A 12,984-nucleotide genomic window follows, 5' to 3' on the forward strand; every position below is an offset into this window, starting at 1 on the left:
CTGTTCACTCATGTACAAGGAGATAAGAGGGAGGATTCCAGAGAATGTTCTAGAAGAAAAGATAGTCTATGCAGAGATATTCCAGTACATGGACATTTTTAATTTTCAAAACTATTGTGGATAGCAGAACTGCCTTGTACTTCACACCAATTTTGCATACTATGAGTATTTTTTGTCTTATTATCTAAAGTTTGTCTTTCATTATAAACATTTTTAGCTTTCACTTATGCATTTTCTCTTGCTCCAGAATATAACATTGTATTTACTCCTAGTCTTCTTGGGTGTCATAGTTTCCCACACTTTTCTTGCTTTATTTTAACTTTTAAGTTTTCAACATATTTTGTAACATTTCCTTTTCTTGGGATTTTTCTGATGTAATTCTCATTGTTAAAGTAGGATAATGCATTTTGAGAGGAAGAAAATGGCAGAAGCAAAGTACCATTCTTATCACATCCCATTAAGGGTATATTCTGTCAGTGTGTTTGTCTTTGGCCATTTTCCTTAAAATAAAAAGTGTCAAAGTCTCCACTAGAAACCTACATTTGGTTTTCTCACCTTTCTACACCTTATCTATGAGAAAAGTGAATCAAACAGCCCACACTTAGGGAATGAGAAATCATGTTAATCCATATTATTGAAAGAGAAGATCTACATAAATAATTCTACATGGGAAATTTGTTTATTATCCTTTACTCAGTTGTTTATTCAATTACTCATTTACACAGTAGTGGACTGATTAGCAATAATTTTATACTTTGATTATAATTTAGTGCTACTTTGTCAATTTTATCGCTCAATATTTTCCAGTTTTGGCCATCAGAAACTCACTCAACTGATTTCTGAGTGCCTTTGATGTATTCCATCATAAGAGGTTTGAAAGTTTTACCATGTTTTTTCCATTTCCTTATGTTTCATACTATAAGATGTATCAGGCATATTGTGTGCTTTTTATCCAGTTCTAGAATTAGCCATTATTGAAGGAGCCATACCTCTTTAGTTGGATTAAAAACCAAATTCTGGGCACTAGGCTGCTCGTTGCTTTTGGGATGTCATTGTCTAAAGGTTCTATCAACTGGCAGAGATGTGTGCATACATAGTCCATACACACACACATATCTATAGATGTTCCTATGTGTAACTCTGTCTGCACTGAGCTAAGTATAATTTTGTGTGATGCCCAACGCTCATCTAAACTCTTCTTCATTTCAAGAAATATGTTCATGTGAAACATATTATTTTCTTATCCACAAATGATCTTTGTTCAATCTTTTCACCAGTATTTTATAATCTTGTACAAAGGATTCTTGAATGAACTCTTTAAAGTTATACTTAAATAGTTCTTTTGTGATATTATAGATGGTTTCTTTTATAATTTCAAATGTTGGTCATTTCTTCTTGATACATAGGAAATTCATTGACTTTTGTGTTTCATATCATCACCATGTTTTGTATATTACCCTTGTGATAGCCTAAAATGTCACTCTACTTACTTATTAATCCCATGAGCTCACTTTCATTAATTATTCATGGTTTCTGACATAGATAATCATATCATCTACAAAGCAAGGCAGTTGTCTGTAACACTGTTCCTGGAGAAATGTGAATAAATTCCTACTCAAGAAAGATAAGAAAATGGCAGCATATCAACATAACAATACCATCAAAGTTCAATGTGGTAAAACAATTAGTTTATTGGAGTTACAAGAATATTGATGAGGGGTAAAGGGTTATTTATGGCTGCGTCTACTGTCTCAAAGGCAGCTGCATCATCAAAAAGCTCTATATGGCTGAGAAGTCAAAAACAGCTGCAACTCTGGCACTCTGCACAACTCTGCACACTCTGTAGACAGCTCCAGGTTAGAGATTCTCCTTGCCTTAGCAATTCTTACTGCTTAGAACTTAGACAGGGAGACCTGTGACTCCTCACCTTTAAGTACTTGCTGAAATTTTGAGTTGGTCACTTGCTGAGTCCTAATGAGCTTCCCTTCAGAAATTATTGAGTCTTAAGGCCACCCCGTGTGCTGGAGCCCATGCCTACAATGTTTAGGTGGCCAAGGACTTAAGTAGGCCAAGAGCCTAGGACAAAAACTAAATACTATTCTGCTCAAAGAATGCAGCAGTAAAATGACTCCTAACAACCTAGAGAAGGTGTCTCCCTCAGGCACCACCAAAGAAGCTTTCTTCTGCAGCAGATAGGAGTGATGCAGAGACCCACAACCGGACAAAGTGCAGAAAGTGAGAGACTTTGACACGCTCAGTACCAAATGGAATGTGTCCCTCAAACTGTTCCCCTGGGGTTTGGAGATCTATGAGGAAGAGGAAGCAAAAACAGATCGTGAGAACCAGAGGTGGGTGATACCAAGGAATCAGTGTCTTCCAGACACGATGAACTCACAGAGACTGTAGCAGAATAAACAGGGCCTTTGCAGGTTCAAGCCAGATGGATTATTAGCACTGAGAGGGAGAAGTAGACACCAATTCACACCCCTAACCCAGAAGTTATCTCCAATGCACAACCGCTTGTGAAGGAAAAGTTAATTTTCTCCAGTCAAGTCTCACTGGATTATAAACCACATTTTAGGCCAGGCCCGATACCCAACAGTAGAAGGCCAGAACAAAATGGACTCAGATGTATTTGTGGAAGTGTTTTGTTTCATGATGCTTTGTTTGGGCTTATTTTGCCTTACTGGTCTTTTGCTTATATATTATGGTTTCTGATTTTGTGTTTTTATGGACTGTGTGTATGTGTGTTTCTTGTGCCCTTAAAAAAATTCTGATATTTATTTGTTGCCTGTTTGTTTTCTAAGGAAAAAGAAGGAAAGTGTGAGGTTGGATGGGTGGGGAGAGTGGGGGAGAATCTGGAAGGAATCAGGTGAGGGAAATAACAATCAGAATATATTATATTAAAGAATGTATTTTCAGTAAAAACAAAAAAAGAAAAGAAAAATAGCACTTCCCCCCATCCAAAATAAAGAATAAATCCCCGAGTCTTAAGGAATTTCTCTATAGGAAAGAATGTCAAAATTCACAAAGGGAATTGGTACCAACAATGTCTCTCCATACTTCCCTCATTGTCTCCCATCTTATCTATATTTTTTCTGATAATTTGAAGAAAGGTCTCACTTTGTAGCCCAGGCTAGCCTTGACCTTACAGTATAGTACAGGCTGGCTTCAAATTCAATGCCCTTGGCTCAGCCTCCTGCAATCTGAGGTTAAGGTATGTACCTCCATACCTGGCTACATATTTATTTCTTGCTTTTCAATTAGATTTACATTTAATTTTTTTTTGGCTTGTCTGATGACAACACCACAATCAATGTGATGTTGAGCAGGACCAGTGAGCGAGAACATCCGGCTGACCCTCTGTCCAGTTCCTCACCATAAAATAGATGCTAGCTATGGATTATCTTGTGGATATTCTTTACCTACAATTCAGAGTTCCTCTGTTACTAGCCCCCCAGGAGTCTTTTTTTAAATCCTTTTTTATTGATTTTCATTGAGCTCTATATTTTTCTCTGCTCCCTTCCCTTCCTCTCCCCTCCCCTTCAACCCTCTCCCTAGGTCCCCATGCTCCCAATTTACTCAGGAGTTTTTATCATCCATGATGGTGTTTAAAAGATGTATGTTAAATTTTAAAATGTTTTTTCTATAATTGATACATAAATTCATATGACTTCATCCTCTAGTGTACTGATGTGGCAAATTACACGGATAGTTTTGTTTAATGTCGCACCAGCTTTGTATCCCTGCACTAAATCACGGTAACATATACAACTAACTTTAGACACTACTGTGTTTAGCTTGTTTAGTCTGTCTTCATAAGAAGCTCTCCTCTGCATATTTATTTTTCTATAATGTCAGTCTGGTGGGGTGTTTGGGTGGTACTAACAAGAGAATAAGATAGGGGTGTCCCTTTGCTTCTGTTTCTGAACGATGTTATGGAGAATGGATGTGATTTTTTCCTTGAAATGTTCTTAACACGTAATAAACACCACCTGCATCTGGCAGTTACTTTTCTTTTTTTTATAGGTAATGATTGATTCTATCTGTTGAATAGAACCAGTCTGTTTGGTCTGTCCATAGCTCCTTGTTTGAGTCTGGTAGGTGCTATCTTTCAAGAAGTGGTCAGTAGTATCAAACAGTCAGTTTGTGGTCATAGTGGCATTCACAATCTTTCTTCGTCACCCTCCCATTTCTGATGTCAGTAGCTCTGAGCTCCTCTTTGCTTGGCCAGCCTTGGAAAAGCCTTCTTACACTGGATTTGCTCAAAGAACCAAATTCTGCTGTTTTCATTTTCTCTTCTATTTTGTTTCAATTTCATTTATTTATTCTATAATTATTAACTTGTCGCTGCTTTCTTTAGACCTCACTTCTCTTCATTTTGTTTCCCTTTTGTAGATCCTTATGTAATACATTTTAGCCATTTTTTGTTTTTATACATATATAGCTAATATTATATAATCATATCTAAATAAAGCTACAAGTTTTTGTTTTATTTTCATTTTAATCTTACTAAAATACTTTTGTGCATATTTTTGAGGTTGCTTTGATTTGTTTCATTAAACAGCTACGCACTTAATTTCCAAATGGCTCCTAATTTCCAAATATATTTCCAATTTTTAATTTCTAGTTTAATTTCATTGTGGTCTGAGGACATACTCTGTATTATTTTCATCAGTATGCTAAGGTATGTTTTATGTCTAGGCCTAATGTGGGCTTGAGATGATATATTCTGTTATTCTGATGAATAAGTATGTGTGTCTCAAACAGATAGTTCTATCCACATTAACTATACACTTATTGATTCCTCACTTTCTTAGTAGATGCTACTGACAGAACAGGGCTAAAATCTCCTAAGGGAGCAGCAAGTGTGCCTATGCCTCCTGTGATATTAGGCCTTGTTTCACATATTTGGAGGCTCCATTGTCAGATGCATACCATGTACAATGTTAATGTCATCCTGGAGAGTTAACCAGGACTTATCATGATGTAATGCATCTCTTTTGTCACCACAATTTTCCTTGTTCTCAAAATTGCTTTATCTAAAATCAATACAGTTTTTATTTATTTTTCTGATTAGTATTAGCAAGCTCTTCTTTTCTCTCTCTATTCCTTAATTTTCACTTGTCAGGATCTATATTTAAAACGGATTTTCTGTAAATAATGTATCTTGACCTTGGGCTTACAGTTAACAATTCCTTTTAGTTGATGTATTTAGATCGCTTATTCAAAGGAATGGCTGATGTGTGAGATTTAACACCAGCCATATTTCCACTTGTCTCTGCTTCCTCTAGCTTCAAGTTGAGCCTTTCTATGGGTCTATGTTATTTTCTCTATTAGCATTTCAATTCCATTACTTCTGCATTGCTGTGACCGCAATACCTAAAAGAGATGACTTAAACGAGAAGAGAGAAAGAATCCATTTGGCTCAGATTATCAGGAGTTTACGTCCAGAACAACAGGAGGTTGTGGACCACAGCAGACTCAAATATTTCACATCATAGCAGGGAATGTCAAGAGACTAAGGTCCGAAGTAGCAGGGATAACATTCTGGCCATAAGCCCATTTCCTGTGACCTTCTTCCTCCAGTTCACCTTCGTAAGTCTTCAGAACTTCCCAAATTATCACCAGCTAGGGATCAAGTGTACATCACACTCATCTTTGGGAACATCTATATTCAAACCATAACATCAATTTTATTTCTTGTTTTTTTTAGTTTTAGTTATGTAGGATAAAAATTTTTAGATATTCTAAGCCCACCCCCAGACAACACAATTCTATTCATCCACCCCCATTTTATTCTGGTACCTTTTAAGGTCCTACCAATCTTTCTCCTACCTCTGTGGCATTGCTGCCTCTTGCTTCACCTATCCATGTAAGACTCATCCAATATAACTTACTGTTAAAGCAGTATAAAAACAGGTGCTACGTAGATCAATCACGGACAATTAAAAAACAAAGTTTTTCTTTCTTTTTATTTTACAAATTGTGTCTCAGGTATTCTTTCCCACACTTTAGTGTACCTCTATATCTCCCCAATATCTGATCTAAATTTATTGCTTCATGAAGAACTAATTATGACATGTATAGCAATACAGATTCACTAGCAGTGAACTACAGAAGTATTCATTTGTTCAAGACAATTTTTGTCAATCCTTTTAAGTATTTTGTTATATATATAATTCTATATTGGTTGAGAGTGCTGTCCTATCAACAATCAAGTGTTAAATATTTCACACCACTGTTTTCTTGTTGACATGGTTTCTGATGAGGAATCATCAGGGAATGTAATTCTTATTCTTTTCCTCTGGTAGGTAAGGTAGAATTTTTCTCTGGCTTCTCTTGCAGGTTTTTCTTTCTTTGTCTTTGATTTTTCTGCAGCTCATTCTTGTTTTATGTATCTTGTCCGCTTGGTGGTCATTTAACTTCTTATAGTTTGCAGTGGTGTCTGTCATTAAGTTTGTAAAATTATCAGCTAGCAGTTATTACTTCTTCTGCTCCATTACCTCTTCTAGTACTTCAATTACATGCAGTACACCTGGTTTTTTGGGATTGTTTGTTTTGTTTTATGAGACAGGCTTTCTCTGTGTTTCTCTGGCTATCCTGGAACGTACTCTGTAGACTAGGCTGGTCTGGACCTCACAGAGATCCTTCCTCCTCTGCCTCCTTGAGTGCTGGGATTAAAAACATGTGCTACCACCTCCCAACTTGTTATACCTTTTTTAAAAAATTTGTTTATTTCTTTGTTATACCTTTTTAAAATCTCTGCAGTTCTTGAAGACTGTGTTCTGTTTTTATTTCTCATATATTCCTCTTTTCATTACTTAACTCATCAATTCTTTCCTCGTTATTGTTGATTTTACTCATGGAGCCTTAAAACTCAATATCCATTGATTTCAGAATTTAATTTCTACCACCTCCTCTCAATTATTTTTTTATAATTTATTTATCAATTTGTATGTAAATCTGACCTTTTAAGGACACTATATTATATATAGCATATAACCCCAATCTATTGTTTCATCTGTTCAGAAGCTGTCTTCTTCCTTTTCTATCATGCCTTGTAATTTTATGTTGAACATGAGCATATTGATTTGAATAATAAGTTATGATGAGGCATCATAAAAATGCAAGGTCCTCTTGAACCTGTGACTCCCAGAAATTTGTCTGCTATTCATTATCAGAAAGTTTTAACAATCCATCAAAATTATCATCTGCGCATTTTTCCTTCATCCCCTTCCTTTCTCTCTTTCATCCGTCCCTCCCTTCCTTCCCTCCTCTTTCTCACCTCTTTCCCCCTCTTCCACATCCCAGCAACTCATTTTGCCTATTTCTCCTGTCTATTCCTTTCTCTCTTTTATTTTGTAGACCAAGCTGTCCTAGAACTCATTACGTAGGATCTCACTCTGTAGCCAAACAGTCCTCAAGCTCATGGATGACCCTCCTGTGTTTGGGGTTGCAGGAGTGAACCACTACACCGAGCTTTAAGTTAAAACAACAATGGAATCTTAGCCAATTAGAGTAAGAGTTCAACCATAGTCTTAGTACTCAGAGCTAAAGTAAAAATATCCTGAGTTCAAGGCCAGCCTACGCAATGCAGAGAGGTCTTGTTTCAAGACAAAACACATAACCAGTTCATGGTGCCTAACTGTTTCTGCTCTAGGTAAACATATTTCATCTGTGTCTCTGAGACTTTTAAAAATCTTTATATTTGTTTGAGTTCTTAAGTCATCCTGGCTCTTAAGAAATATAACTAAGTTAATATAGATAATAACTCATTTTAAAATGTTTTATTTGACAGTCTCAAGTAAGGTAGACAGTTAATTTGCACCATATTGCCAGGGTCCCATGGAAAGAAGCTTATGGAATTGGACTATTTCATTTACAATTTTCTTTTCATGCTACATTAACAATTGATATGTTCATACATTTTAGTTTCAAATCTTGCCTAAAAATTTAATTTTCTCATGGATGCAGGAAAAGTCTTGCCTATGCACAAAATAGAGAGCCTGGAAATTCTATCTGTGAGCAAAGCATGACTTGACACCCTAGGACTTTAAGGAAAAATTGAAATTGCTTTTGTGTTTTCTATTCTATTTGGAGGTTGTAGATCACTAGAAAATAAAAAGGTTCATGGACAGAAAAAGTTAAATATCTTTGTATCTTAGCAGAAATAAAAATCCAAATAGTAAAAAGGAGTTTGTGTAGTGCAGAGGTTTGAAAAGACACTATGACATCTATTCTGTGTACAAAGCCCACATCAGCTCACCTCTATGCCTTTAGGGGAATGTTGTTTTTGTTTCTGTTTTCCTTCACATAACACCAACCTCTTGATTTCTCAAGTCATACATACATATTAAGGCAGACAACATTACTTAAGTGAAATGACCTTTGGTTTCCAACAATTTTAGACTTAGAAAATACTTAAAAAAAATAAAACAGCCCTTGCTTATTTCACGAAGGAAGAAGCTAAGTATCTGGGCCCAATATGATGATGTAAACTTATAATCCCAACACTGGGGAGGATCATGATTCCCAGGTCAGTTTGAATTATACAAGTAAGACTTTGTATCAAAGGAAAAAATTCAAAATGGATAATGGGAGGGAAGGAAAAGAGAGAAGGAAGTGAAGGAGTAAGTCACAAAACAATCCCACACCAGTTTGGAATTATGGTTAATAAAAGGGTTATTTATTTAAGGGAGAAAAAACTTACAGATCACTATCACAGACAACAGCCCTCTGTGCCATCAGGAACGAGGTCAAACAGCCAGAAGCTTGAGGCTTTTTAAAGCAAAAGAGACCATGCCCAAGTGGGGTAGTATCTTTTTTTAAATTTATTTATTTATTAAAGATTTCTGTCTCTTCCCCGCCACCGCCTCCCATTTCCCTCCCCCTCCCCCAATTAAGTCCCCCCCCCAGCCCGAAAAGCAATCAGGGTTCCCTGTCCTGTGGGAAGTCCAAGGAACCCCCACCTCCATCCAGGTCTAGTAAGTTGGGGTAGTATCTTAAAGGCTATTGGATAAAGGAGCAGAAGGAGCTCCCGTAGCAAGGAAGAAAGGAAGGAAGGAAGGAGAAAGGAAAGGTAAGAGAGAGGAAAAGAAAGAAAATGGTGTGGGAATTATATGACCACACAAGTTCACATAGTCTGAGTAAGCACAACTAGCATCACTTCTTCTATCTTTGTTTAATAGCATTACACCAGCTAACAGATCAGAATACCAAGTGGCTCCTACAGGGATTTTCCTGACTCTAAAGTTTTATTTTTTTAGCCTGAGAGAAGCTTGACTCATTTTTTTTCAACATGTACTAAGTTAAGCTGCCTTTTGAGTCATGTGTTGTTTTTCCTTCGGGTCATTAATTGCTGTTGCACACACATAAAAATAACCTAAGTTCTTAACAGTATATTTGCAACAAGAACACTCAGTTATCTCTCTCCATCAGTCCTGTCTGCAAAGGCTACAGCCTTGCTCTGCAAGGACTTCTTAGTGGGGAATTGTCTACTTTGGTTCTACTTTGTGTAAAGAGTTGGCTTCTCACTTCATAGCGTGTGAAATGTATACCTTCTGCTTGTGTCATGAGCCTTCTTTACTCCACAGGAAAGATGAGTACTTGGACTCTGTAGTAAGACAGTGATCATGCTAGCTGCCACATCACTGAGGTCTGAGTGAAGTACTCTGTGATGGTGTCTCCTGATCCTCTCAGACCTGAGTCAGATAACCCATGAGCTAACTGCTATATCACACACACACACACACACACACACAAACACACACACATATATATATCCTATTTAACATATGTGTTATATCCTGGATGATTGTTCTCTGCATTCAACAGTCTTTCTAACTCAATCAATATTTGCTTTCTGTATCATCACCACTCTTCCCTTTCAGGGTATTGACCTCATTTTTGAAAAACAATTCTTTCTCAGTTTCACTTTTTTTTTTTTTATTTTCGAGACAGGGTTTCTCTGTAGCTTTTTGGTTACTGTCCTGGAACTAGCTCTTGTAGACCAGGCTGGACTCAAACTCGCAGAGAGGCAGAACTGCCTCTGCCTCCCGAGTGCTGGGATCAAAGGCGTGTGCCACCACAGCTTCAGTCCGGCTTCAGTTTCACTTTTTAAAAAAAGTCTCCTGCTATAAAATCTCTTTTAAAACTTGATAATCAAAATTATTATAATTTATTTCTCTTAAAAACTCAGCTTGCCCCAACTCTGAATCATATTTTTTATGGATAATTTATCCATTCCCCGGTGTTATTTTATGACTTAAAATCACAAACTCTTTGACATACATATCTTTTTAATATAAAGTTATCTAATGAATTTGATCTTTAAGTGAAAAATAAACTCTGCCTCAATTAAAAAACTAACAGGAAAAAGCAAGCTGAAAATGTAGTTTAGCAACAAATGCCTTCTAATTCATTGACTTAAAAAATTTTACCCTTTCTGACACTGGTTAAATGATGCATCTGGAATCAATGGTTTCACAATGTTCCTCCTCTAACATCAATAAGAAATGACTCAGATCTCACACCTGATGTTTCCTGTGCCCAGAACACTGTGGCTTCTATCCCTTGGTCTAAATTGTTCCTGTTTAGACTTCAAGTCATGAATGGACCTCACTGTTTAGGAGATGTGTGTCTTAGTTCTATAGTCTAAGTAATGTACTTTTACTTGATTCTCAAGCCTATTGTCTAGATCTCTCCTTTGGTTTCTATACTCTGGTAGCCAGCTGTCTACTTGCCATCTCCATCATCTTAAACTTAACACACAAAATCTGAATTTCCCATAGTTTCTTCCCTCAACCTGCTCTTAGTAAACATCAAGGCTATTTATATAGTTACACAAAGTCCAAAAACATAATCTGTCTTAAGCTGGGCTTCTTCAAAGCATGGCCTATGATGGGGAGTCTTGTCCAAGTAATGGCTTATGACAAGGCCCTCAAGCTTCAGGGAAACTGGGCAGGACAGGACAGGACAAAGAGTGTGGTAAAGGTATTAATGTAGCTGTGACTTGGCCCCAGCCAGCTGCTGCACAGAGCTCTGGCACGTGACGAACTCAGTTTAGTCCCACTGCAAGGCAAGGGGTCTGCTAACCTAATATCAATGAGTCATCAGCAGCAAACTCCTCCTTCTCTCAAAACACGTCTATGGGATCCGTTGGTCACAGCAACCTTCCAGAGAAAGAGGCAATGAAAACTTCGAGAAAACAGCAATAACACCAGCTGTGAATCATGAACCAACCTGGTGAACGCTATCAGTATCTATTATACCATCCTGACATCCCTTTTTACACCAAAATAGCTCCCACATTCAATCAGCAAACCCTGATAGTTCAATCTTCAAATGACATTCCAGCCCAGTGTTTTCCTCTGCTTTAACCTAAGTCATCTGAATACAGACCACCTTTGCTCACTGGTACTACTACAGATCCTTTGGTTAGTACATGCTGTCCACTCTCTCCCACAAAAAGCAGGGGATAAAAGAAATTAAGGCTGTTTTCTAAGGCATGAGTTTTAAGATTACATCATTAGCAAAAGAGACTGCCTGGCCCTGCACACTCGAAGAATACAGTCACCCTCTGTGCCTGTTTGCAGGCTCCACATCTGTGTGTTCAGTCAACCATGCAAAAGTATTCATGAAAAAAAAATATATCTGTAGTAGGGCAAAGATTAACAAGCTTCAATAGCAAAAGGAATATAAAATAATACATTATAAAAAACCCACTAAGTTGTACACAAACTATAAAATAATTTTCAAATGCATCTCCACTGAGCACAATATAATACCTCTTTACATAGATTCACATCAGATCAGTCATACTAAATAACTCTAATCAATTAAACATGCATGTAGGGATAAGTCCCGCCCCTTAGGGGGCGTGTTCGCCTCGGGCTAATGTCTGCCTATAAATTTGGCGAGCGTGCTCCGAGCGGTCTCTTCTACTTTCCTGGTCTCCGCGGGAACGGTGGTTCTGTAAGTCTATTTCTACATTAAAACTATATATATCTTTACAAACTGTCTGCATTCGTTTACGCCGCTACATTTTGGCGTCCAACGTCGGGCTATTTTGCCCTCGACTCAAGCGGGTAGCCCGCTAGCTAACACAGCACCCTCCTGGGTGCTGTTTTTCAGTTCGTGACTCCGGCCCTAGTGCCGAGTCCGAGACATACTCGGCCACACAGGCCCATTCTGCCTGCCTTGGCTAAGTTTTACAGCGGAACCCCACTGCCTGAATTAGCGGAAGTTTAAGTACCTGCGGTTTTACAACAAAAGCTGCCACAGCGGCAGATTTGGTCTGACACAAAGTGACTTGGCAGGGCAGTGGTGGCACACGCTTTTGATACCAGCACTTGGGAGGCAAGGGCAGGCGGATCTCTGTGAGTTTGAGGCCGGCCAGGCAGTGGTAGCATACGCCTTTAATCCCAGCACTTGGGAAGCAGAGGCAGACGGATCTCTGTGAGTTTGAGGCCTGCCAGGCAGTGGTAGCACACGCCTTTAATCCCAGCACTTGGGAAGCAGAGGCAGACGGATCTCTGTGAGTTTGAGGCCTGCCAGGCCGTGGTAGTGCACGCCTTTAATCCCAGCACTTGGGAGGCAGAGACAGGCGGATCTCTGTGAGTTCGAGGCCAGCCTGGTCTACAAGAGCTAGTTCTAGGACAGGCTCCAAAAACACAGAGACCAACAACTGGCAGGAACCGAATATTGCAGGTAAAAGATTTTTTCTTTTATAAATAAAATGTCTGAACACATTACTGTTCAAGAATTTAACAGTTTTTTTAATTGTACCATGTGGGAGATTTTACAAGAGGTGTCTGTCACGCCACCTCTATGGATCCTTCTGGGATTCGTAGTTTTCATTGGCACCAAATGGTTTGATAATAGAAATATGATAAAGTCTTTACGAGACGAATCCAGGATTCTTAAGGCAGAGATAGAACGCTTAAAAACAATTGAGAATGATAACAATCTTCTCAAGAATCA

The sequence above is a fragment of the Microtus pennsylvanicus genome, chromosome 2, assembly GCF_037038515.1.
Source record: "Microtus pennsylvanicus isolate mMicPen1 chromosome 2, mMicPen1.hap1, whole genome shotgun sequence".
Lineage (NCBI taxonomy): Eukaryota > Metazoa > Chordata > Mammalia > Rodentia > Cricetidae > Microtus > Microtus pennsylvanicus.